At 37.2% G+C, this 27,628-nt stretch overlaps 1 long non-coding RNA gene across 1 annotated transcript in view; it reads right to left on the bottom strand.

The window, feature by feature from the left end:
- The window catches only part of LOC125102943 (uncharacterized), a 49,496-nt gene extending 22,581 nt beyond the window's left edge, over nucleotides 1-26,915 (bottom strand). The window contains exons 1-2 of the long non-coding RNA XR_007128235.1: nucleotides 26,723-26,915; nucleotides 11,426-11,507 (exon numbers count right to left, since the gene is read on the bottom strand). This is a non-coding gene — a long non-coding RNA (uncharacterized LOC125102943). The remainder of the gene's footprint in view (nucleotides 1-11,425; nucleotides 11,508-26,722) is intronic.
- Between the last annotated feature and the right edge of the window lie 713 nt (nucleotides 26,916-27,628).

Genomic DNA, 27,628 nt, shown 5'->3' on the forward strand with positions numbered 1-27,628 from the left:
TTTCTTGGAGAGAAGGAAAATGTTTGTAAGAGTTGAAATGTCAGAAGTCATTCTTCATGCCTGTAAGGCCTGGGATCAAAAACCCCAGGATGGGGAGATTAAGAATAAACAGAAGTAGAAGCAGAAGGAGATGTCCCGCAGAATTCTGAACAGGCCCTCTCGCTCTTTGAACATTCCTTCTGGCATGAATTCATTTCCAGCTAACTACTCTGACCTCTCCTTGATTCTCTATCTTGGTATAATTTTTTGCTCACCACCTTGTTCACCTAGACTCCCTTTGCTTGCTCCTCTTTTCTTTTCTTTTCTGTAACTCTGTTGGCACCAACTTGCCTTTGATCCTTGGTTCCAGCTTCTGGATTTCCTCTGCATCTGTGTTCAACCAAGCTCACCTGGGACTCCTTTTGGTTTCTGATTCCCATTTCAGGGAAAATCCTTGCTGAATGTTTGTGTGCATATTTACCCTCCTGACTGCCTCCTGCCTGGTTCTTCCTGAGCTATGCCCAGCCAGTCATAGAGTATGGACCAAGCAATATCTATCTATTTATCTATCTATCTATCTATCATCATCTATCCATCTATCTATCATCTATATCTATCTATCTATCTATCTATCTGTCATTTATCATATATCTATCTATATCTCAAGCTTAATAATCACTATCAGTAGTCTCCATCTTGGGGACTGGTGATGAACTTAACGTTAACAATGAACTTAATGTATGAAAGACTCCTAGTTTTTAAAAAGCATTTTCTAACAAAAGTAAGGTCCACATTGCCTAAATTCTATATGGTATGGATTATGATGAATGGATGAATAAAATTCTTATTTGGCCAGGATCCTCTTACTTATGTGCTTGTATTTTAGAACAACAACAACAAAAAGATTTAGAGGATAATAATTTTTATCGTACTCTTCAAGCCAAATGGTAGAATGTGATAATCAAGTGACTAAGCATTATAGAAACATCCAAAATTAATGATTGAAATTATATCCTAATATTTTAGCTTTATTTGTAGCCCAAGCTTTATCATCTATTTCAAATTTAAATTTAAAGAACTCTAATAATATAAGCTTCCTCAGCATATTTAAGATCTTTCCTTAAGCATTTGATTAGCTTTATTATTATTATTATCAATTAGTCAATTGTTTTCCAGCATTAATATTTTCATTTTATGTTTATTTATAACCTCTTTACCTCATATATAAGCAAAATTCACTTCTAGATTACTGATGTTATAAACATTGTCACCAGTCATGGGAGGCATGCCAGGGTATCTCAGCCTTTATTGCAAGGCATTGTGTCATAAATATTGAGATATACTTTGGGATACACTTAACTCCTTTAAATGGATAGTTGGCTTAGTATGTATTTTTCGTCATGCTATCTTTATTTAATGTTGCATAAATAATGCTATTAGTAACTCTTTTTTTTTTTAAGAGTTTTACTTATTTATTTGTCAGAGAGAGAGAGAGAGAGACAGCACAAGCAGGGGGAGCAGCTGCAAAGGGAGAAGTGGGCTCCTTGCTCAGCAAAGAGCCCTGTGCATGACTTGATCCCAGGACCCTAGGGATCATGACCTGAGGCAAAGGTAGACATTTAACCAACTGAACCACCCAGACATCCCGCTATTATTAGTAATTCTTTACTTCATGCTATTTCGGCTACCAACTAATTTTTAAATAAATACTTGTTTTCTCTTGGGGTGCCTGGGTGGCTCAGTGGGTTAGGCCTCTGCCTTCGGCTCAAGTCATGATCTCAGGGTCCTGGGATCAAGCCCCACATCTGGCTCTCTGCTCAGCAGGGAGCCTGCTTCCCCACCCTCCTCTCTCTCTGCCTCTCTGCCTGCTTGTGATCTCTGTCTGTCAAATAAATAAATAAAATCTTTAAAAAAATAAATACTTGTTTTCTCTTTTTTAAAAAATAAAACAGAACCCTAACATAAATGAGACCTCAAAAATTTCAATGTGCACTCTCCAATATCAGTTTTCAGATATTTTAATGCTCATGGATTTATTCAGCCATTTATTCACTAAACATTTACTGAAAGTCTTCTATGTGCCAGGCACTACTAATGTAAGGTGGTGAGCATATGGATCAATAAAATATGATTATTCCTTCAATGATCTCATTGTCTAAATGGAAAGTCAAGAAATCTTACAAATAATTATAATACACTATGATATAGTTTAAAATAGTTATTAATAAATTGCAGACACAAAAGCTTTCTTTCTCTCTATAAGACTTATGGAATGCTATAGAAAAGATAAAATTTTGGGCTGGCTTTGAAGAATGAATAGGGACCCCTTGCCTACAGAGGCCAGGGATGTAGAAAACACATTCCAGGTAGGAGCATCGACTTGCATGGAAGCTGGAATCTCATGAGGAGATACAATAAGGCACATGGCATGAGGCATGTGGGTAACATCAACCAGTGCAGTGTGGCTGGAATGTGGGGAGTATATCAGAGGAGGTATGTAGATGAGATGGTGGGTGGGCACTTTTTAAGGCAGTTTAGACTTGGCCCTACTTGTGGTAGAGACAAAAGATTCAGCAAAATGAAAGATGAATGATACAAAGGTGGAAGAAACAATTCTACATGGTCCTCAAATCTGCTTCATATTTGGAGTTTTCAAAGAAAGCATCATTTACAGCCCCCTAGCTATTAGGCAAGGTCACATGAGTAGTTCAGGTGAATAAATTGTGAGTAAAATTCAATGTATTACTTGTGAGGTGAGACAGTGAAAAGCCCCTCTGTTATTTTCCAGTGTCTCTCTTCTCCTGATATGGGAACCAATGGGGCATCATGTTGGTGTGGGGAACCACATGATCATAGCTGCCTAAATTCATGAATCACCACATCAAAGACAGTTGCCCTGGAGAGTTGTCTAGATCCACAATAGTTTTGGTGGAAGGAATAAACAAAAACATTTTTTAAATTAAGTCATTTGATTTGGGGATTTTTTTGTTCTTGCAATATAGTCTAGATGATTCTGACCAAAACACAAATCTGAAAGTCAATGCTTAATGGGCATACAATTCAAAGGAGGCAGAAGAAGATGGATTCAAGATCATAAGTTAAGGGGTCTGGAGAGAAATGGGACCTCTTTTTCCTCTGACACATGTAGGAAAGTTTAAGGAGGGACAAAACTACAGAAAAATTTGGAGGTTGATAAGGGGAATTTAAAGGAGTTTATGATGGACACTACATTCTTGTGATACTAGAAATTAAGTCATCTGCTGAGAAGGTGAGTGGTAAGATTGAGGGAAACAAAATTATTGAGCAGTTGAGGGGAATGTTACTGTTTCAGAACAGGAAAGACAGCCAGGTAGATAGGAGGGAAAGTACTGCTGAGCAGCGGTAGGCAAATGCCCAGCTGGGTCTTTGGTCAAGTTTTTATACTGAGGTCAGTCAGCACGAGGTTGCCATTTACTATAGGTATGATTGCCAGCCTGAGAGAAAGAACAGCAAAAACAAATAATAATGCCTATAGTAGGGCTTGGAAAATAAGTTATGATACAAAGAGGATATCTTTAAATAATTAAGGAGGCACAGGAAAGTATAGTTGAAGGGATCGACAATACTATGTTAAAACCAAGTAGGAAGATCGTGAAGTCAAGAAGGAGTCTGATCGGGGCGCCTGGGTGATTTAGTCACTTAGGCGTCAGCTTTCAGCTCAAGTCATGATCAGGTCATGATCCCAGGGTCCTGAGATAGACCCCCGCATCGGGCTCCCTGCTCTGCGGGGAGCCTGCTTCTCCCTCTCCCTCTGCCTGCCACTCCCCTCTTTGCGCTCTCATTCTCTCTCTGTCAAATAAATAAGTAAAATCTTTAAAAAAATAAAAAAAGGAGTCTGATAGAGCCAAAGACTCTATAAGAACTCTATGTTTTAATGGGATTAAAGGGAAAGTTTAGTAGGACTATTGGTGTAGAAATATCTAAAAGACAGGAGGTTATGCTTACAGAAACAGTAGTAGAAAATAGTGGCTAAGAGCAAGCAGCTCTGCCCATTACTAGCTACACAACACTAGGCAAGTTAGTCACATTTTTTTTTTCCCACGCCTCAGTCTGCTCAAAGGACATTCTAAGTGACACTGAAGAATTTTTGTGATGACTGAATGAATTAATGTACATAAAGCTTCTAGAATTGTGCTTGGTATAAAGTGTTCTGTAAGCATACACTGTTATAATGACAGAATTTATGTAGCTATGGAAGTGGGTGTTGAGGAATAAGGAGATGAGCATTATAGATGGAAAAAAGATTAAGGAATTGCAAGATGGGGATTTGGTGAATCATTAATGTGAACACTGTGTATTCTCAAGATGTTGAGGAGAAACAAGGAAAATAAGATTGTGGGGGTGCCTGGGTGGTTCAGTTGGTTAAACATCTGCTTTCAGCTCAGGTCATGATACCAGGGTTCTGGGATTGAGCCCTATGTTGGGCTCCCTGCTCTACAGGATTCTGTTTCTCCCTCTCCCTCTGCCACGCCCCCTGCTTGTGCTTTCTCTCTCTCAAATCAATAAATAAAAATCTAAAAAAGGAAAAGAAAAGAAAAGAGATAAGATTGTAAGCTAATGTGACATACAGTTGATGCAGTGATATCATAGGGTAGTAACCATGAGGAGAGGGGCATAACTACAGCATGGTTCAAGATTGGCAATTCAGTAGTGTGGGAAGGTTGTCTTCCCTAAAGCTTGTCGCAGAGACACAGAAGGTATGAAAATATGAATAGCTTCTTCTTTCAAGAGTTTTCAGAAACTTTTGTCAAGAAAAAGCCATGGTTTAGTCAATGCAGCAAGGAATAGAAGAAAGAGGAAGGTTCAATTAAGCAAAATCTGTGGGTATATATGAATGAAGGGTCACTTTGGACATTTTTTTTTTTTTTAAGGAGAACCAGTAAAGGCAGGATAAGAGAAATAAAAGGTAAGACGTTTTCTTTCCTGAAGTGGAATGTAAAAGTACTCACCTTGAGCCATTATCATGGGGGTAAAAGATGGGGAGGTAAGTTACTTTTGATTTTTGTTCACCTCAACTTGACATATCCATTTTCTTTTCTGTCTTGACCATAATATTCTTAAGAGGGTATGTATTCTTAGGCATAATCAAGAGTTGACTGTGGACTCTTTTACTAAGCAAATAAAATATAAATGCATTTACACATTTAAAATTCTTAAGGAATAAATAATTCCAATGTTATTTAAACTATTCCAAATCAAATAAAGTGATGTTCAGTTTATTAATATATTTTATGAAGTTGACATTATATTAGTACTAAAGCTATATAATAAGAGAAAAAGAAAGTAATGGCCCAATTTCACTTAAGAATATAGATACAGGGACACCTGGATAGCTCAGTTGTTTAAGCTGCTGCCTTCGGCTCAGGTCATGTTCCCAGGGTCCCGGGATCGAGTCTTGCATTGGGCTCCTTCCTCAGCAGGGAGCCTGCTTCTCTCTCTCCCTCTGCCTGCCACTCTGCCTTCCTGTGCATGCGCTCTCTCTCTCTCTCTCACACAGAGAAAGAAAGAAAGAAAGAAAGAAAGAAAGAAAGAAAGAAAGAGAATACAGATACAAAATTATTAATAGAAATATTAGCAAATAAAGTCCAGTATGTATCAGTAGTGACCCAGTATAATTTATTGCCAAAGTGCAAGGATTTTCATGTCAGGAATTTTTCAATAACACAATTTATTACATCATTATTTTAATGTATTAAAACTGTATTAACAGATGCTGAAAAGACATTTGACTATACTCACCAGCCATTTCTACTAAAGCTGTAATCAATAGGAATAAAAGGAAACTACCTAAACATAATAAATACTACTTATGCAAAACCAAGTGCAAATGTCATTTAGACATTAACCCAAGAAACTCTAGTTTGAAACTGTTTTATGAACTATGTATGCGTCACTTATTTCAAAAGCTATAGTATGGCTCTATACTAGAAATAATCAGAATTAGAAATGTAAGAAATAATCCATAGACAATAACACAAAATCTTTTACATATTTTTAAAGATTTTATTAATTTATTTGATAGGGAGATCACAAGTAGACAGGCAGGCAGAGAGAGGAGGAAGCAGACTCCCTGCTGAGCAGAGAGCCCGATGCAGGGCTCGATCCCAGGACCCTAAGATCACGACCTGAGCTGAAGGCAGGGGCTTAACCCACTGAGCCACCCAGGCACCCCAAAACTTTAACATATTTTAAAATAAATTTAATAAGAAAAATACAGGGCCTATAGGAAGAGTACCATAAAATCTTACTTAAAAGCTCATCAAGAGCTCAACATATGGAAACATATACACCTTTCTTGCAAGAGAGGACTTAACTTCATAAGTTTGTCAATTCTGCCCATGTTGTTATATACACTTAATGAAATTCCAATTTAAATCTCTATGCTTTTAAAAATTTGAATTATCTTACATTTTATATGGGAGAATAAGTGTCCAAGAGAAGCTAAGAAATGTATGAATTTGAAAAATAATGATGTGATTCCTTGCCAGATATTAAAATGTTATAAAGTCAATGTAATCAAAATGGTTGAGTATTAGCATTAGAATAGACTAATAGATTAGTAGACCAAATCAAAAGTTGCAGGATACATGGGAACTTAATATAGGATAATGGTAGTATTTCACTTCAAAAGGAAGAGAATGGTTCATTTTGTTTTCCTATTAGAAATTGCATAATTAGCTATTCATTTGAAAAAAAATTATTGGACCATTACCTCACATGATATATAAAAATGTTACATTAGTTTTAAAAGCTAAAAAATTAAATTATAAAATTTTCTAAAAGATCAAGTTTAGGAGAGTGTGTGTATAACCTGTATGCTGTGGATACCATGAAAAGCAAGTTAGTAACCAGATTATTAAGAAAATGCATGATTGACCCTACCTAAATACTAAAATTTTTCTTAGAGCAAAAAATAGCTGTGTTAGTTAGGATGCATTCGGCTTGAAGTGCCAAGAGATCCAAGTCATACGGGCTTTAACAGAGGGGAGGTTATGGGCTCACATGCCTGGAAGTCTTGAGGCAGTGTGGCCTTTAAGAATGGCTTAACTCAGTGTCTTTATCCAAATCATTTCTCTGTGATTCTTTCATCTTTGTCTAGTTTTTGAATTGGCTTCCTCCTGAAGCTGGTATTAAGAAGCACATCGCAGTTTTTCTAGAATTGACATGACTAGGATAAAATAGTTGACAATTACTAGGATAAAAAGAGCCAATTTCTTCTCATGACCTATTCTTAAGAGTGAGGAAAAAAAACCTTTCAGCAAGTTTCTTCTCACATCTGGTTGACTGCAACTGACTACATTTCTGATTCCCTGTGGCTAGGGAAATGAGCTGATGGGCTCAGGCCTAGGTGTATACACAGAAAGGATTGTCACAAAATTTGTTTTTCTCAGTGTGGGGGGATTTTGTGTAATTTTTACTTTTTTCTTTAATATCAGGAAGATATTTTAGAAGTTAACAGGCATTGCCATTATAATAAAAATGATAAACTAAAATTATTTCATAACAGATTACTGAGGAGGGTATGGATTTATATATATATTTTTTTTTCTTTATAATTTCATTTCTATTTTTGTTCTGGCAGGGAGTATGTTTTTAAAAAATGTAATCTTGCTTTAAAAATGGCCCCCCAAATATTATGTGTGTATGAGAAACAATTTTCTTCCAACAGTTTGCAATGAGTTTAATTATGTTTTGTTAAACATTAGCAGTACAATTCACACTTCTCATCAAGCCTTTTTGCTTAGTTGGAACAATGATATGGTTGACAGGCTTGAATTATATTTCTACCTCAACAGTTGTACTCATTTTATGTCCTTGAAACCATGATATGTTATGCCACTCTCATCAGAGGAGAGGAAACACACCAGTTCCTTTTGATCTGCTCTGTCCAAGAGGGACTCTGAACAAATTCCTGCGGAAGTCTGAGCGTCACGGCAGTGGGTGCAGGAGAGAGGTACAGGGTGATCCCACACTCACTCCACCAGTTGTTCTTACTGGGGCCCTCATTCCCCAGGAAATGCCACCAGGCCTACCACACAGAGTGGGCTATTTTTAGCACTGGGTCTGCTTGAGGAAACTGGAGAACTTGAACACTCACCAAGAAGGAAGTTGAAGAGAGGGAAGGCTTAAGAGAGAAAGACGAGAGGCTTTATCTTTTCCTCCTGTGATTTTATTTGGCACCTAGTCATCCAGTTAGCAAGCTCTAGCAGGTAACAAAGAGATAAAATACTGAGTAGTGAGAGATGCTGGGTGAAGGGAAGATAGCGGGCAGTGGGAAGGAGTGTGGAACATTCTTATGTGTAGAGGAGAAGTTATGGAATTGAGTTATTCAAACTTAGAGGGAGAGTTAAGGGCAAAGAGGTTATTTCTGGAGAAGTTAGTCAAGACCTGAAGTGAAAATCCTTAAGAGTTTTGGAAGAGTGGCTAAAAAAAATCAGATATGACTTATGATAACTTTCCAGCTATGTTAATTTAGGCAAATTACTTAAACCTTTCTGAGCCTCAGGTTTTTATTTATAACATGTGGGTTTTAAATATCTACCTCACAGGGTTATGAGGCTTAAATGGGCAGAAAGTATGTAAAATACTCAGCATGGTGTCTAGTACATAGGAAGCACTTATAAAGAGTGGCTATTATTATTACTTGGTTTTAATTTCTATGTTCTGAATAGAATTGCTCTAGTGTTCCTAAAGAGGCAAATAATAATAAACTATATAGCAAGGGGGCCATTTGAGCTCTTGTTCCTCATACGCATACGCTCACACACAGGGAAACAAATTACAGATGTCTTCTTGGCAGCATCATCAATCCATAATGAGGCAATCCTTAGGAGAGTTATTATCCTACATTACTCAGACACTGTCCACCTCTGTTTGGTAGTTGTTCAGCAAAGAGGGAATACCTTCTAAACTATCATGAACATGAGTTAAGTGTAGTATAAGTTTGAAGGCAAACTGAAGTAAATCAATGTATCTCTTTTAGACACTCGTTGCTAGCTACATGTAATAGTTTCCACGGACTGAAATGAATAGAAGATAGGTAAATGCACTAATATTAAGACAATCAAAGAGTGATAAAAAGCAATGTAGTACACAGGGCCTCAAGCTGATATATCACAAAGATTATAATTGAACTTCAAAATAAGAAAATATAAAATTAGTATGAGAAACATATTTATGTGTTCTAATCAAAAGAAAAATAACTCATAGAAGATATTCTTGCACTGGCCCGGATTTGAGACTATGTGACTTCTAAGATCTTCAAACTCTCAGGAAAAAGTAGTAGTAACGTTTCTTTGCATGAAAAAGCACAATGATGTAGTCTTTTAATCTTACCTTCTCTTCAACTTGATTTCCTTCAGTTTTTAGTGAAAAGCAATTAGCACTAAAAGATTTGGCAAACAGTATTTCATAGTCTGTATAACAAATATCAGCTCCACTCTTCAGGATGACTTAAGTTATTTTGGTTTTTAGAGAATTTTATGCAATTTTATAATTCATGTTTAAAAAATAAACAGCCACTTCCATTTACATTTTTTTCTTATTTTTAATTCTATAAGTTCTCTCTCTCTTTCTCTCTCTCTTTCTACACACACACACACACACACACACACACACAAAATCCTTTCCAGTGCAATCCAGAAAAAGATAAATGTGCAAAAATTTTTTCTCCTGTATCTTTTCCCTCTCCTTGCAACAATACCCTATTGACTGTATCAAAAATTTAAAGTTAACAGAAATAAGCTATAATTCTTTTTCCATGTTTGAAGGAAGGAAGACTCTAGATACTTTTCCATGTTTGTTTGAAGGAAGACTCTAAGTCACCTGGAATTGCCCCCATCATTTTTAGGTTCTGGAACTGGGAAATATATAAATAAATATATATTTATTTATTTACAGACAGAAAGAGTCTAAAGTTGGCTGTTGCAGGACAAGTCTCCCAGGAAGGAGACCCTGAGATAGAGATCTATGTGCGCAAAATTTACTGGCCTATTCTTGGGACTGGCACTTCCAGGGGAGGGAAGGAGGCAGGATAGGCTCAAGAAGATGGGCTGTAATGTAGTCACAACAAGACAAGCCAATTCCTCGGACTGGGTTAGGGAAAGGGGCTTGCCTTTATACTGAATATGAGATGCTTAAGGGAAGGGACCCCACTCTAGGAAAGGAGGCTGTCTAAGGCTGAGGGAAATTCCCAGAAAAAGCTAAAAGCTGATGGCTATCAGCAAGCAAAATTCCCAGCTTCTGGGAGACTTTTAGTCTCGAAGGGAGAACCTAAGCAGTGTGGGACTGGATCCAGAAGTCATGGAGGACAGACGTCAACATCCCTGGGTAAGGTGCTAACTATGAATGTGAGGTGACTGACAGTTGAGATAACATTGGATTGCTCTTCCCTCCCCCAGAAACATACTCCTATACCCCATACTTGTCTGCCATTCCATCGGCTATTATCTTGGCAGAGGGATGAAACAGCAGAATACAGAGAACACAAAGATCAATTCTGTGCTTTTGCGTTTCAAAAGATTTGGACTTGGCAAAGACAAAGTATTCAGAAGAAAGCAGGCTGTGTAAGAAGAGGTTTCTCAACCTCTCCCAGACTAGATAAAGGTTCCAGGGGCTTTGGCAAGGAGAAAAGCAAGAAGGAAAATAGAGACCTGAGAGGGTTGTGGATTCCTGGTGTGGAACTCTGGAACTGAGAGCACAGGAATGAGGAAGACTCTCCTTACCCTCAAGGAATTTAATTTACAGACTAGCAAGGAAGACACATTCAACAAATAAATTTAATAAATCAAATTGACTATTATGATAGAACATACAGGAAGGGAACCTAAACAGACCTACACATCTGGAAATGACACACTAGAAAGGTGATATTTAGTTGGGAACCCACAGTATAAGTAAATACTGTCTAAATAAAGAAAAGAGAGAAAAAGTGTTTCAGGGAATAGGGAGACATGTGGAAAATTGTGGAGGAAGAGAATGTGACATGTCTTAGAAGTCAAGAGAAGTCCCAGATGGTTACTGAAATGCAGAAAAGATGAGGAACAGTAGGAAAGATAGGAAAACTCATTGGGAATTTAGTGCTGTAATCAGTAGGGAAGGGATGTGGTCAGAACCCTGGAGAAGCCCTGGGAATGCATGAAATCAAATAGATTGGAGAGGAATTTAGGAGGGAGCATTGATGAGACTTGGTGATTGATTGCTGTAGGAATGAGAAAGAGCTGTGGCAAATATGAAAGATCTAGTAGGATTGGTGGAAAATATTGAGGACCTTGTTTAGTGATGACCAAGAACTTAACAGTAGCACAGATTCTCTGGGAATACAGTGTATATCATAGCTATATATGTGTGTGTATGTATATCCGAGGTGCATATAGATATATAGATATATAGATATGTTCATATATACCTATGAATCAGGTTATTTCAGAAGACTTCTCTGCCTTTGGGCTTCCTTCTTCCATAGGGTTATTTTGTGCATCTTTATAGACCTGGAGAGAAAAAAATACCACTTTCTTAGCAGTTTCCACAGATCAAAATACCCAGAATTCGAGGAAACCAGGACTGTCTTCTTACAGATTTTGCCAACTCATGAAAGACCATTATACTAAGTGTTACGAAAGAACATTTGCTGAAGACAATGCACATATTAGTTCTGTGTCAACCCTTGCATAAGACCAGTACTTCAGCCTTGTTCTATGGGTCGGGTGTGAAAGGGAAAGGAAAGCAGTCTCAGATAAGGGTTGGTAGATGTCTTTTTTATCTTTCTGCTTCTGAGTTGTAAATATTATATACTAAGCTCCTGTACTGAGGAAGAAATAAAAATTAGTTTTGCTTCTGTATGCATTTTTTTTTAATTCAAGAGTATGCCAAGCATAGAGAGAGAATGACATATTAGCTAATAGAAAATTCTGTAGAGGGGCACCTGGGTGGCTCAGTCAGTTAAGCATCCAGCTATTGATTTCCACTCAGGTCATGATCTCAGGGTCATGAGACTGAGCCCTGCATTGGCTCTGCACTGTGCATGCAGCCTGCTTAAGATTCTCTCTCTCCCTTTCTCTCCCTCTGCCTGCTCCCTCAATTCTCTCTAACAACAAAATTCCTTAGAGTATTGTACTTGTACTATAAAAATGTGTATTATGGGTGTTGTAAAGACTTCTTGGTAAAATTTTTAAGGTATCTTTTTTAAGGTACTTTTTTGTTACCATTATAAATACTACCTTGGAATTATTTTCAGTGCTTGTTGTAACATTTAGTCTGCAAAACACATTTACCAGTGAATGAGTTAAATAGATTATATATTTAAAAACCTTGTAATCTAAGGGAGAGATGGAAAAAAAAATCCCCAAGTATTACTTAAGAACTTTGTGTCATACTCTTCCAAAAAATAATTATTTTTCAGAGAGAACATAGATGATTGTTCTTCTGTTTAATTCTTAAGGACTTTTCATAAATACTTTTTAAGTGAATACCTTTCATAATCTTTCTTTCTAGCTTAACCTCTTAGGTGCAATTTAAAATTAAAGAATGGCTACAGTTCATGGAGAAATTGTTAACAGGATTTACACAGAATTTTGCACATGCCTATGTATTCATAAAATGTATGTATTTTGTAGCTTACCATAAGAAATGCAAATAAATGAAGCTACAATTACATATTATTTGCTCTAATGTATGAATTTGATTTGTTTTATTGTTTTACTATGACCTACATAAATAAACCAGTTTAAATTGTAAGGAAAACACATGTCAGGTCAGTTAACAATGAACCTAAATTTAAAAATGTATATTATAGAGAGAAACCTGTAATATTGCATAATATGTTATTTATAAGAGTTATGACAACTTTTAATATTCAAGGAAAGCTCTCACTTGAGTAATTAAAATTCCAGACCATCTTAAGACACATACAAATTTCCATGGTAAAATCATGGTTGGCTTGTTTTCCCTGTGAATATATTGTAGCACAAAATCTATTTTTTCTTGTGCAGTTATATGCATACTAGATTTTTCTCTCTCTCTGTCTTTCTCACACATACACCATTTAGCAGTTATTTTTTTTTTCTACTAGTTGGTTTGTACCCACAAACCATAGCTAAAGTGGAACTTGGAAGTCTAAGTCCAACCAGTACTAGAATTTGATGGCGAGCAATGAAAACAAGCCCTGCCTAATTAAATAGAAAAGAAATTTGTTGGAGAGCAGCCCCGGAAGGGCAGATGTAGAGCAGTTCCAGAGCTCTAGGTAAAAAGGATCAGTGGACAGTGTCCTCAGAAAGCTCAGTGGAATGAATCTGCCCTCTGTCTCAGCATCTCTGTGCTCAGGATCCAGATTCCCAGAATTAGTGTTTATAAGGCCACACCTTGACTGGGGCAGTCTGAACAACTTCACTGTAATTATCATGAAGAAGGCAGGGAGTTGGGAAGATGTAGATCTCCAGAGGTAAATGAGGTGTGCTTACTAAAAATAGGAAAAGATTCTGGGAGTTAAGAAGTTAAGTTAAGTATATGTTCTTAGATTCTAAAATACAGCATACTATAACTACCATAACATTTATTTGTAATTGCTATATATGGTTTTGATCATTAACAGTCAAAACATTTATATGGGAGGATATTATAGCCAGCAAGTCTTTTTATTAAGAATAATAAACGAGATGGGTACCTGGGTGGCTCAGCCAATTAAGCATCTGACTCTTGATTTTAGCTCATGTCATGAACTCAGGGTTATGAGATCAAGCTCCACGTCAGGCTTTGCATTCAACAGAGCTTCTGCTGGAGATTCTCTCTCCCAATCTCTCTGCCCCTCTCCCTGCTTGCGTCCTCTCTCTCTCTCTCTTTCTAATAAATAAATAAAACTTAAAATCCATCCATCAATCAGTTAATCTTTAAGAAAAAGAATAATGAATAAGAAAAACAAGGACATTCCTTATTCTATCTCCTTCCTCCATCCAATTGTTACTACTAAGCTTTCAATGGAATATGCAAACATTAAATGAAAATTTTCTTTGTACTTGAATAAGTATAGGCAACATGTGAAGACATTGTGTTGAGCAGTGGAAATGGTTGTGAAATGAAAGATAGATAGTCTAGGAGATGAAGGGGGAGAAGAGGGAGGAGAATAAAGAAAAGATGTTCCCATTATTTTTTTATTTTTTTTTAAAAGATTTCATTTATTTATTTGAGAGAGAGAGAGAGAGAACAGAGGGAGAGGGAGAAGCAGCCTCCCTGCTGAGTAGGGAGTGGAACTCCAGGCTCAATCCCAGGACCCTGAGATCATGACCTGAGCCAAAGGCAGATGTTTGACCAACTGAGCCACCCAGGTGGCCCAGAAAATTTGCTTTGGACAGAAAAGTAAAGCAGCACACCTGTAGTATTATCATTACATAAAAATGGAATAATATTAATGGCTAACAGTGCTTCCTCTCTGTTAGGCACAATTTTAATTGCTTTCCATGTACCAATTTAGTTTTAAGACAGGTACTATTACCATTCCTGTTTTACAGTTAAGAAAGTGAGAGAGAGGAGGGGTCAGAGCAAGATGGTGGAGGAGTAGGAGACCTAATATCATCAGGTCCCAGGAATTTAGCTAGATAGTTATCAAACCATTCTGAATACCTACAAACTCAACAGGAGATATAAAAGAAGAAGAGCAACAATTCTAGGAACAGAAAAGCAACCACTTTCTGGAAGGTAGGATGTATGGAGAAGTGGATCTGAAGTTACATATGGGAAGATAGACCTCGGGAGGAGAGGCTGGCTCCTGGCAAGTGAGAGAGCAGTGGAGCACAAAATCGGAACTTTAGGAGTCTGCTCCACTGAGTGATGTCACTCCAAAATCTAAGTGGGGGGTGGGTTGGGGGGGTGGATCCCTTGCTGAGACTGTGACCTCAAGACCCTCAGGGACACAGAAAGACTGGGGGTGTCTGAGTGTGGTAGTCGGAGCGGGAAAGCAGGCTCCAGGGGCCAGAGTGCACTCTCAGCTCGGGGTTACCTTAAACCATGATCTGAGGCACAGTCAGACCACTGTTCTTTGGGCAGACCACTTGGACCTCACAAGTGGCAGATCCAGGGAGACCCCCTCCTTCTTCCTCCAGGAGGAGTGGAACAGAAGTGCACTGCAGGAATCTGCTGGGTTTGGAGACTCCAAACAGGGCTGTGTGCCAGAGATAGAAACTCTTGGTCACAGGCCAGGTGAGCACAGAGTGTGGCCGGAGACCAGGGAGATGGGAGGGATTGACTACTTTTCCCTGTGGGCACACTGAGGAGTGGGGCCCCAAGCTCTCGGCTCCTCTGGACTGGAGATTGGGAGGCCACCATCTTCATTCCCGTCCTCCAAATCTGTACGGAAAGCATTCAGGGAACAAAAGCTCCTGAAAGAAAACCTGAGCAGATTCCTTAGCTTGGCCCCTGAGAAAGGCAGTGCAATTCTGCCTTGGGGTAAGACATTTGAGAATCACTGCAACAGGCCCCTCCCCAGAAGATCAGCAAGAACATCCAGCCAAGACAAAGTTTATTATTCAATGAGAACTGCAGAAATCCAGAGCTAGGGGAAAGCAACACATAGAAGTCATGGCTTTCTTCCTATGAACCTTTAGTCTTTCAAAGTTAATTTTATTTTATTTTATTTTTTTCTTATTATATTTTAAAAAATGTTTCCTCTTTCCTATTTTAACCATTTTTAAACTATTTTATCAACACCTTTTTAAAAATATTTTAAAATTTTCATTGTTATAGTCATATTTTACCCTTTCATTGTATTTAGTCTTATTTTTTATATACCTGTTTTTCTTTCTTTAAAGCTTTGGGATACAGTTTCTTCTAACAGAGAAAAATATACCATAAATCTAGCACATGGCTTTGTTCTAGTCTCCAGCCTGATCATATTCATTCCTTTTTTAATCTTTTTTCTTTTTTCAACCAACTTATTTTTCTTTATTTTTAAAGTCTTAATTAATTAATTTAAATTTTATTTTTTTTCAGTATTCCAAGAATCCACTGTTTATGCACCACACACACTGCTCCATGCATTATGTGCCCTCCTTAATACCCACCACCAGGCTCACCCATCCCCCCTCCAAAACCTTCAGTTTGTTTCTCAGAGTCCACAGTTTTTCATGCTTCATCTCCCCCTTCAATTCCCCCCCAATTCACTTTTCCTTTCTTTCTCCCAATATCCTCCATGTTATTCCTTATTCTCCACAAGTAAGTAACCATATGATAATTGACTTTCTCTGCTTGACTTATTTCACTCAGCATAATCTCCTCCAGTTCTGTCCATGTTGATACAAAAACTGGGTATTCATCCTTTCTGATGGAGGCCTAATATTCCATTGTATGTATAGATCATATCTTCTTTATCCATTCATCTGTTGAAGTGCATCTTGGCTCTTTCCACAGTTTGGCGACTGTGGCCATTGCTGCTATGAACTTTGGAGCACATAAGGACCTTCTTTTCACTACATCTGTATCTTTGGGGTAAATACCCAGTAGTGCAATTGTAGGGTCATAGGGTAGCTCTATTTTTAATTTCTTAAGGAATCTCCACACTGTTTTCCAAAGTGGCTGCACCAACTTGCATTCCCACTAACAGTATAAGAGGGTTCCCCTTTCTCCACATCCTCTCCAACACTTGCTGTTTACTGTCTTGTTAATTTTGACCATTCTAACTGGTGGAAGGTGGTATCTCAATGTGGTTTTGATTTGAATCTCCTTGATGGCTAATGATGATGAACATTTTTTCATGTGTCTGTTAGCCATTTGTATGTCTTCTTTGGAGACGTGTCTGTTCATGTCTTCTGCCCATTTTTTGACATGATATATCTATTTTCTGAGTGTTGAGTTTGAGGAGTTCTCTATAGATCTTGGAGATCAGCCCTTTGTCAGTAGTGTCATTTGTGAATATCTTCTCCCATTCTGTGTGTTGTCTCTTTGTTTTGTTGACTGTTTCCTTTGCTGTGAAGAAACTTTTGATCTTGATGAAGTCCCAAAAGTTCATTTTTGTTTTTGTTTCCTTTGCCTTTGGAAACACGTCTTGAAAGAAGTTGCTATGGCTGATGTTGAAAGGGTTAATCCCTATGTTCTCCTCTAGATTTTGATAGATTCCTGCCTTATGTTGAGGTCTTCTACCCATTTCAAGTTTATCTTTGTGTATGGTGTAAGAGAATGGTCAAGTTTCATTCTTCTATACATAGCTATCCAATTTTCCCAGCACCATTTATTAAAGAGACTGTCTTTTTTTCCACTGGATATTTTTTCCTGCTTTGTTGAAGATTTTTTGACATAGAGCTGCAGGTCCATATCTGGGCTCTCTACTCTGTTGCACTGGTCTGTGTGTCTGTTTTTGTGCTAGTACCATGCTGTCTTGGTGATGACAGCTTTGTACTAAAGCTTGAAATTGGGCAACATGATGCCCCCAGCTTTGTTTTACTTTTTCAACATTTCCTTAGCAATTCATGGTCTTTTCTGGTTCCATACATATTTTAGGGTTGTTTGCTCCAGCATTTTGAAAAATGCCAGTGGAATTTTGATCAGGATGGCATTGAAGGTATAGATTGCTCTAGGCAGTATAGACATTTTAACAGTGTTTATTCTTCTAATCCACGAGCATGGAATGCTTTTCCATATTTTTGTCTTCTTCAATTTCTTTCATGAGTGTTCTGTAGTTCCTCGAGTACAGATCCTTTACCTCTTTGTTAGTTTTTTTCCCAGGTTATCTTATGGTTCTTGGTGCTATAGTAAATGGAATCGGTTCTCTAATTTCTCTTTCTATATTTTTATTGTTAGTATATAGGAAAGCAACTGATTTCTGTTCATTGACTTTGTATCCTGCCACATTACTGAACTGCTGTATGAATTCTAGTAGTTTGAGGGTGGATTTTTGGGTTTTCTGTATGAAGTATCATATCATCTGTGAAGCAAGTTTGACTCCTTTGCCAATTTGAATACCTTTTATTTCTTTTTGTTTTCTGATTGCTGTTGCTAGGACTCCTAGTACTATGTTGAACAACAGTGGCAACAGTGGACATCCTTGTCATGTTCCTGATCTCAAAGGGAAGGCTGTCAGCTTTTCCCCATTGAGAATGATATTTGCTATGGGTTTTTCATAGACAGATTTTATGAATTTGAGGAATGTTTCCTCTATCCCTATACTCTGAAGAGTTTTAATCAGAAACCGATGCTGTATTTTGTCAAATGCTTTTTCTGCATCAATTGAGAGGACCATGTGGTTCTTCTCTCTTCTCTTATTGATTTGTTCTATCATACTGATTGATTTATAAATGTTGAACCACCTTGCATCCCAGGGATAAATCCCACCTGGTCATCGTGGATAATCTTTTTAATGTACTATTGGATCCAATTAGCTAGGATCTTGTTGAGAATCTTGGCGTCCATATTCATCAGCAATATTGGTCTGAAATCCTCCTTTTTGATAGGATCTTTGCCTGGTTTTGGGATCAAGGTAATGCTGGCTTCATAGAAAGAGTTTGGAAGTTTTCCTTCTGTTTCTCTTTTTTGAAACAGCTTCAGTAGAATAGGTGTTATTTCTTCTTTGAATTTTTGGTAGAATTCCCCAGGGATCAACCAACTTCTTATCAATTCCTTTTTTAGAATCTTTTTAAATTTTCATCTTTACAGTAATATTCCATCCTTTCATTGTATTTACCCTTATTTTTGTATATATATATACGTTTTTCTTTCTTTAAAATTTTGGGAGGCAGTTTCTTTTAACAGACCAAAATACACCCAAAATCAAGTGTGTGGCTCTGTTCTATTCACCAGTCAAATATATTTATATATATATATATATTTTTTTTTTTCCTTCCTCCCCTCCTCCTCCTCCTTCTTCTTCTTTTTCTTCTTCTTCTTCTTTCTTCTCCACCCCACCCTCAGGTTTTGGGTCTCTTCTGATCTCATTAGTGTATATGTGTATATTTTTCTGGGGTCGTTGCTACCCTTTTAGTATTTTGTTCCCTCATTCATCTATTCTTATATGCTTATCTGGATAAAATGACAAGGCAAAAAAACTCACCTCAAAAAAAAAAAAAAAAAAAAAAAGAACAAGAGGCTGTACTGATAGCTAGGGACCTAATCAGTACAGACATCAGTAAGATGTCAGATCTAGAGTTCAGAATGATGATTATCAAGGGGTTAGCTGGGCTCAAAAAAAAAAAAAGGCATTGAAAATACTAGAGAATCCCTCTCTAGATAAATAAAATCCCTTTCTGGAGAAATAAAAAAAACTAAAATCTAACCAAGTTGAAATGAAAAAGCTATTAAATAGGTGCAATAAAAAATGGAGGCTCTCACTGCTAGGATAAATGAGGCAGAATAGAGAATTAGTGTATAGAAGACCAAGCGATGGAGAATAAAGAAGCAGAGCAAAAGAGAGACAAACAACTACTTGACCCTGAGGGGAGAATTTGAGAGGTAAGTGATACCATAAGATGAAACAATATTAGAATAATTGGGATCCTAGAAGAAGAAGGGAGAGAGAGAGGGGCAGAAGGTATACTGGGGCATATTATAGCAAGAATTTCCCTAATTTGGTGAAGGGAACAAGCATCAAAATTCAGGAGGCACAGGGAACCCCCCTCAAAATCAATAAAAATAGGTCAATACCCCATCATCTAATAGTAAAACTTATAAGTCTCAGTGACAAAGAGAAAAACCTGAAAGCAGCTCAGGACAAGAGGTCTCTATCATACAACAGTAGAAATATTAGATTGGCAGCAGACCTATCCACAGAGACCTGGAAGGCCAGAAAGGACTGGCATGATATATTGAGCACTAAATGAGAAAAATATGCAGCCAAGAATAAGGTATCCAGCTAAGCTGTCATTGAAAATAGAAGGAGAGATAAAAAGCTTCCAGGACAAACAAAAACTAAAAGAATTTGCAAACACTGAACCAGACCTACAGGAGTATTGAAGGGGGTTCTCTAAGCAAAGAGAGAGCCTGAAAGTAATAGACCAGAAAGGAACAGAGACAATATATATTAACAGTCACCTTACAGGCAATACAATGGCACTAAATTCATATCTTTCAATATTACCCTGAACATAAGTGGGCTAAATGCCCCAATCAAAAGACATAGGGTGTCAGAATGGATTAAAAAATAAGACCCATCAATATTCTGTCTGCAAGAAACTCATTTTAGATCCAAAGATACCTCTAGATTTAAAGTGAGGGGGTTGGAAACAATTTACTATGCTAATGGACATCAAAAGAAAGCTGGAGTGGCAATCCTTATATCAGATAAATCAGATTTTAAGCCAAAGACTATAATAAGAATGAGCAAAGACACTATATCATACTTAAATGGTCTATACACAAGAAGATCTAACAATTGTAATATCTATGCCCCTAACATGGGAGCAGCCAATTATATAAACCAATTAATAACAAGATCAAAGAAACACATTGAGAATAATACAATAATACTATGGGACTTTAACACCCCCCTCACTGAAATGGACAGATCATCTAAGCAAAAGATCAACAAGGAAATAAAGGTTTTAAATGACACACTGAACCAGATGGACATCACATATATATTTAGAACATTCCATCCCAAAACAACAGAATATTCTTCTCTAGTGCACATGGAACATTCTCCAGAATAGATCACATCCTGGGTCACAAATCAGGTCTCAACTGGTACCAAAAGACTGGGATCATTCCCTGCTTATTTTCAGACCACAATGCTTTGAAACAAGAACTCAACTAGAAGAGGAAAGTTGGAAAGCACTCAAATACATGGAGGCTAAAGAACATCCTACTAAAGAATGAATGAGTCAACCCGGAAATTAAAGAAAAATTTAAAAAAATTCATGGAAACAAATGAAAATGAAAACACAGCTGTTCAGAATTTTTGGGACACAGCAAAGGTGGCCCTGTGAAGAATGTATACAGCAATGCAAGCCTTTCATAAGAAACAAGAAGGGTCTCAAGTACATAATCTAACCCTAAACCTAAAGGAATTGGAGAAAGAACAACAAAGAAAGTCTAAATCCAGCAGGAGAAGAGAAATCATAAAAATCAGAGAAATTTCATCAATGAAATAAAAACCAAGAAACAGTAGAACGAATCAATGAAACTAGGAGCTGGTTTTTTGAGAGAATTAATAAAATCGATAAACCCCAGCCAAGCTTATCAAAAAGAGAAGAGAAAGGACCCAAATTAATAAAATCATGAATGAAAGAGGAGAAATCACAACCAACACCAAAGAAATACAAAGAAATACAAAGAAATTATAAGAGCATATTATGAGCAGCTACTCACCAGCAAATTTGACAATCTGGAAGAAATAAATACATTCCTAGAGATGGGTAAACTACCAATTTTGAACCAGGAAGAAATAGAAAATGTGAACAGACCCATAACCAGTAAGAAGATTGAAGCAGTCATCAAAAATCTTCCAACAAATAAGAGCCCAGGGTCAGATGGCTTCCTAGGGGAATTCTAGCAAACATTTAAAGAGGAATTAATACCTATTCTCCTGAAACTGTTCCAAAAAAATAGAAATGGAAGGAAAACTTCTAAACTCATTTTATGAGACCAGCATTACTTTGATCCCAGAACCAGACAAAAACCCCATCAAAAAGGGTAATTACAAACCAATATCCTTGAAGAACGCAGATGCAAAAATTCTCACCAAAATACTAGCCAATAGTCTCCAACAGTACATTAAAAGGATTATTCACCACGACCAAGTGGGATTTATTCCTGGGTTAAAAGGGTGGTTCAACATCTTCAAATCAATTAATGTGATACAATACATTAATAAAAAAGAAAACAAGAACTATATGATACTCTCAATAGATGCTGAAAAAGGATTTGACAAAAAACAGCATCCTTTCTTGATCAAAACTCTTCCCAGTGTTGGGATAGAGGTTACATACCTCAATATCATAAAAGCGATTTATGAAAAACCCACAGTGAATATCATCCTCTATGGGGAAAAACTGAGAGCTTCTCCTAAGGTCAGGAACATGGCAGGGCTTTCCACTCTCACTACTGCTATTCAACATAGTACTAGAAGTCCTAGCCTCAGCAATCAGACAACAAAAAGAAATAAAAGGGGCACTTGGGTGGCTCAGTGGATTAAGCCTTCAGCTCAGGTCATGATCCCAGGGTCCTGGGATCGAGCCCCACATCGGGCTCTCTTCTCAGCAGGGAGCCTGCTTCCCCCCACCCCCTCTGCCTGCCTCTCTGCCTACTTGTGATCTTTGTAAAATAAATAAATAAAATCTTAAAAAAAAAGAAATAAAAGACATCTGCACTGGCAAAGAAGTCAAACTCTCACTTTTTGCAGATGATATGATACTTTATATGGAAAATCCAAAAGACTCCACTCCAAAGCTTCTAGAACTCATTCAGCAAAGTGTCAGGATATAAAATCAAAGCACAGAAATCAGTTGCATTTCTATACAACACCAACAAGACAGAAGAAAGAGAAATTAAGAAGTCGATCCCACTTAAAATTGCACCCCAACCCATAAGATACCTAGAAGTAAACCTAACCAAAGAGGCAAAGAATTGTACTCAGAAAACTATAAAACATTCCATGCTTATGGATTGAAAGAGCAAATATTGTAAAAATGTCTATGCTACCTAGAGCAATCTACACATTTAATGCAATCCTTATCAAAACACCATCAATTTTTTTCAAATAAATGGGACAAATAATCCTGAAGTTTTTGTGGAACCAGAAAAGACCCTGAATAGCCAGAGTAATGTTGAAGGAGAAAATCAAAGTTGGCGACATCAAAATTCCAGACTTCAAGCTCTATGACAAAGCTCTAATCATCAAGACAGAATGGTACTGGCACAAAAATAGATCAATGGAACAGAATATAGAACCCAGAAATGGACCCTCCACTCTATGGTCAACTAATCTTCAACAAAGCAGGAAAGAATGTCCAGTGGAGAAAAGACAGTCTCTTCAACAAATGGTATTGGGAAAACTGGACGGCCACATGCAGAAGAATGAAACGACCATTTCCTTACACTATACACACCCACAAAAACTCGAAATGGTTGAAATATCTCAGTGTGAGACAGAAATCCATCAAAATCCTTGAGAAGAACACAGGCAACAACCTCTTTGACCTCAGCCTCAGCAAATTCTTCCTAGAAACACCATGAAAAGCAAGGGAAGCAAAGGCAAAAATAAACTATTGGGACTTCATCAAGAACAAAAGCTTTTGCACAGCAAAGGAAACAAAACCAAAAGACAACTGACAGAATGGGAGAAGATACTTGCAAATGACATATCAGATAAAGGGCTAGTATCCAAAATCTATAAAGAACTTATCAAACTTAACACCCACAGAACAAATAATCCAATCAAGAAATGGGTAGAAGACATGAGCAGACATTTCTGCAAAGAAGATATCCCAATGGTCAACAGACATATGAAAAAGTGCTCAACATCACTCGGCATCAGGGAAATTCAAATCAAAACCAGTGAGATACCTCACACCAGTCAGAATGGCTAAAATTAACAAGTCAGGAAATGACAGATGTTGGTGAGGATGTGGAGAAAGGGGGAACCCTCCTACACTGTTGTTGGGAATGCAAAATGGTACAGCCACTCTGGAAAACAGCATGGAGGTTCCTCAAAAAGTTAAAAATAGAGCTACCCAATGAACCATCAGTTGCACTACTGTCTATTTACCCTAAAGATACAAATGTAGTGATTCGAAGGGGTATGTGCTCCTGAATGTTTATACCAGCAATGTCCACAATAGCCAAGCTATGGAAAGAACCTAGATGTTCATCAACAGATGAATGGATAAAGAAGATGTGGTATAAATATATAATGGATACTATGCAGCCATCAAAAAATGGTATCTTGCCATTTTCAACAATGTGGATGGAACTAGAGGGTATTATTTTAAGCGAAATAAGTCAATCAGAGGAAGACAATTATCATATGATCTCTCTGATATGAAGAATTTGAGAGGCAGGGTGGGGGGTCGTGGGGGCAGGAAGGGAAAAAATGAAACAAGATGGGACCGGGGAGGGAGACAGACTCTAAATCTCAGGAAACAAACTGAGGGTTGCTTTTGGAGGGGTGGGGAGGTAGGGATAGGGTGGCTGGGTTATGGACATTGGGGAGGGTATGTGTTATGGTGAGTGCTGTGTAAGACTGATGATTCACAGACCTGTATCCCTGAAGGAAATAATACATTATATGTCAATAATAATACAAAGAAAGAAGGAAGGAAGGAAGGAAGGAAGGAAGGAAGGAAGGAAGGAAAGAAAGAAAGAAAGAAAGAAAGAAAGAAAGAAAGAAAGAAAGAAAGAAAGAAAGAAAGAAAGAGTTTAAGAACATTGCTCAGGGTAATGTAGCAAGAATGAGGCAAGTTTGAGATTTGAACCTGGAAGAGTCAAGCTGCAGGGTCTGGGCATTTAACCACTATTCTATACCATGTCTCTGCACATATATAACAGCTGAACAATCATCCAGTATAAATTTAGTAGGGCTGGTCTATTTTAGACCAATTCAAAATACAGAGCCAGTTTAAAAGAATAAATTAGTTCCCACAGCTATAAATATTCTTCTTAAAATTACACTATCATTTCCTTTATATAGCTTCTTCTTCTTCTTTTTTTTTTTAACCTTCGGCTAAACCTCCCTCAAATTCAGCCTTTATGACAGAATCTTTGGCCAGAAATTAATACTTAACTAGAACAGGGGAAAATCTGATCCATTAGGGTCTTCCTAGGTTAGAAAAAGAAAACTTCTTTTGAACATTTTAAAGTGTGGTTATTTTGTTTGTATGAAGAATAGTAATTCTGGCTCATAATAATTCCTAAGTGAGAAATGAGGTCTTGTGAATTTGAAGAAAACCCAATGGACAGTAAATTAATGTATTCTTGTAAGACAATCTGGTCACATTTTCCCCCTTAGATTTAAGTAGCAGCATTATCATGAAGAGTTATAAAATTTCTTACTCAAATATAAGGCTCCTTGTTTTCTTAGTCCACTCATTTTTATAACTATGAATTTAAATAAATACATTACCTGGAGATACATAGTCATGAAACTAATTTTGTTTTTGTTGTTGTTGTTCAGTTGTTAACTGAAAAACTTTAGGGATCAAAACCATTAGAAAATAGACAGCATTGGGCGCCTGGGTGGCTCAGTGGGTTAAGCCACTGCCTTCGGCTCAGGTCATGATCTCAGGGTCCTGGGATCGAGTCCCGCATCGGGCTCTCTGCTCGACAGGGAGCCTGCTTCCCTCTCTCTCTCTGCCTGCCTCTCTGTCTACTTGTGATCTCTCTCTGTCAAATAAATAATAAATAAAATCTTTAAAAAAAAAAAAGAAAAGAGACAGCATGACATATTCAATTTCATAATAGAGATTCACAGCCCAAACATGTTTGAGAGCTCATGTGAGAGATAACATTTTGGTCACTTAGAATTATCTTTCAGTAAATAATGAGAATTGTAAGTCTGAAGCTTGAAGTTTTTCTCTCAGAATTGTCTCTAGATCTTCAAACCCATAATCATCTTCCCTTCTTCTGAACTTTCATGACACTCACTCTCTCTTCAGTGTATCATTGGTCTTTATCATGCCCTTTCCTGAAGGATAAATGGCTGTTGTTTATGTATATATTGTTATTATCTTGCTGGGATATAAGTTCTTCAAGATGGGGATGGTGACTCACATTCCTCTGTACCCTCTAGTACAACCTACCACATGGTAGGCCTTCAGGAAATAGACATTAAGGAGATATTTGATCAACTAGATACCACATTGGGTAATTCAAGCTAAAAACTTTCATTAGAGAACATTATTTAAACATTCTGTCAGTCTACATTGAACCAAATGGGTGATTTCAAAATTCCACTTCACATTAACTGTTTACATGCAAATATATCTGATTACATGCATCAGGGAAGTCAGCTTTATTTTTTTTTTAAAGATTTTATTTATTCATTTGACAGGGAGAGATCACAAGTAGGCAGAGAGGCAGGCAGAGAGAGAGGAAGAAGCAGGTTTCTGAGCAGAGAGCTCGATGCGGGGCTCGATCCCAGGACCCTGAGATCATGACCTGAGCCGAAGGCAGCGGCTTAACCCGCTGAGCCACCCAGGCGCCCCGGGAAGTCAGCTTTAAATCAAACAAATGTCTTAACTGTAAATGCAATGCTGACATATATGGACCAAGTCTTCTATTTTATTTATGTAAATAATTTGAAGTCAGAAAATATCAGTTGTCCCCAACTAATGTAGGAAAGTAAAAACAAAATATCTCTTTTCTGATAAGTAAGCCACACTTCCAAAATACCATTAACTTCCAATTCTTCTCTTTCTTTTGGGACTTTCTCCTGGTTTTTAGAGAGTTGTGTGAATATGGCTGGTTGATCTAGAAGTTATGTTTTGCCAATTATACAATGTTTAACAATTTCAAATTTTTGCTGGCATCTAGAATTAAAATAGAAACTCCAAATAGTATTTTCATGCCTATTTCATATCACATCTATACTCATAATTACCAAACTCATCTTTCACAAGTGATGAACTGGCCTTGATAGAGAGTTTTGACTCTCTGGGACTTAGCCAAGCTATGAATACCTGTGGTAAACAATAATTTTGGGTGGATTTTGTGTGGTAAACAGATTTCAAGTGCAAAGTTTATGCCACAATTCCCTTGGAACAGAAACTCACACATGGAAAGGTAATTGTTTTCTTACATAGGGCAGCTCTCTGACTCCAACTATTCCATTTGCATCCAGTAAAAAATCCGTGGTGAAGGCTGAGCATGTTGAACAGTAAGAGCTTGACCTAATCAATACTAGGCTCACAGTAAAGCAGCACCAGCTTTGGACAAAGGCAGTGATCACAATGGGTCTCTTGGTCAGGCTTGGAGCCCTCTCTTCAACCCAGCCAGTTCTGCTGAGAGAAAGACAATGATTAGCATTTCCAAATCAAAGACATTTTGAGTGTATGGCAATTTGGTGAGTTTAAGTCACAAGGTACTACAAAGTTATAAATTAGGCCCCAGCCATGCCAATCATGGTGGCACCATGCTAGTATTTCCCAAATTTATTGACAATGAAATACTATAAAAATCTTAGTGCTCATGTGTATTTGGATAAAGGTACACAGAAATTATTTCATATGCAACTTAAACTTACAGAATATTATATATATTAATTATATCTCAATGAAAAAATTAAAATCTAAAAATTTGAAACAGAAATGACCTTACAAATGAATGGAAAACTGAAAGAAATGATTAAAGTTAGAACTGTGTCTTTAAAAAACTACATCCAGACTCTAATAACAAAGATAAGAAATTAGAAAAATTAAAGTATTTCAATTGTGAAAGTAAAATAAAGAGAACAATATTTAAAGTTAAACATACATTTTATAATTTTGTTAGAAAACATTTCACACAAACCCCTCAACATTTTAGATTAGTAAACTGATTTCTTTTTAACATACCAAATACATGTTTAATATTAGAAATAATGTTCTTGATTCATACTTCTAATATGTTTCAAGAGTTTGTTTTTATGGTGTGAACTTTGAAAAATAAAAATCATTTACACAGCTCTATTGAAGAAAAGAGAAGAACATGAACATTATGTTTCAAC

Source organism: Lutra lutra, chromosome 6 (genome assembly GCF_902655055.1).
Source record: "Lutra lutra chromosome 6, mLutLut1.2, whole genome shotgun sequence".
In the NCBI taxonomy this organism is placed as follows: domain Eukaryota; kingdom Metazoa; phylum Chordata; class Mammalia; order Carnivora; family Mustelidae; genus Lutra; species Lutra lutra.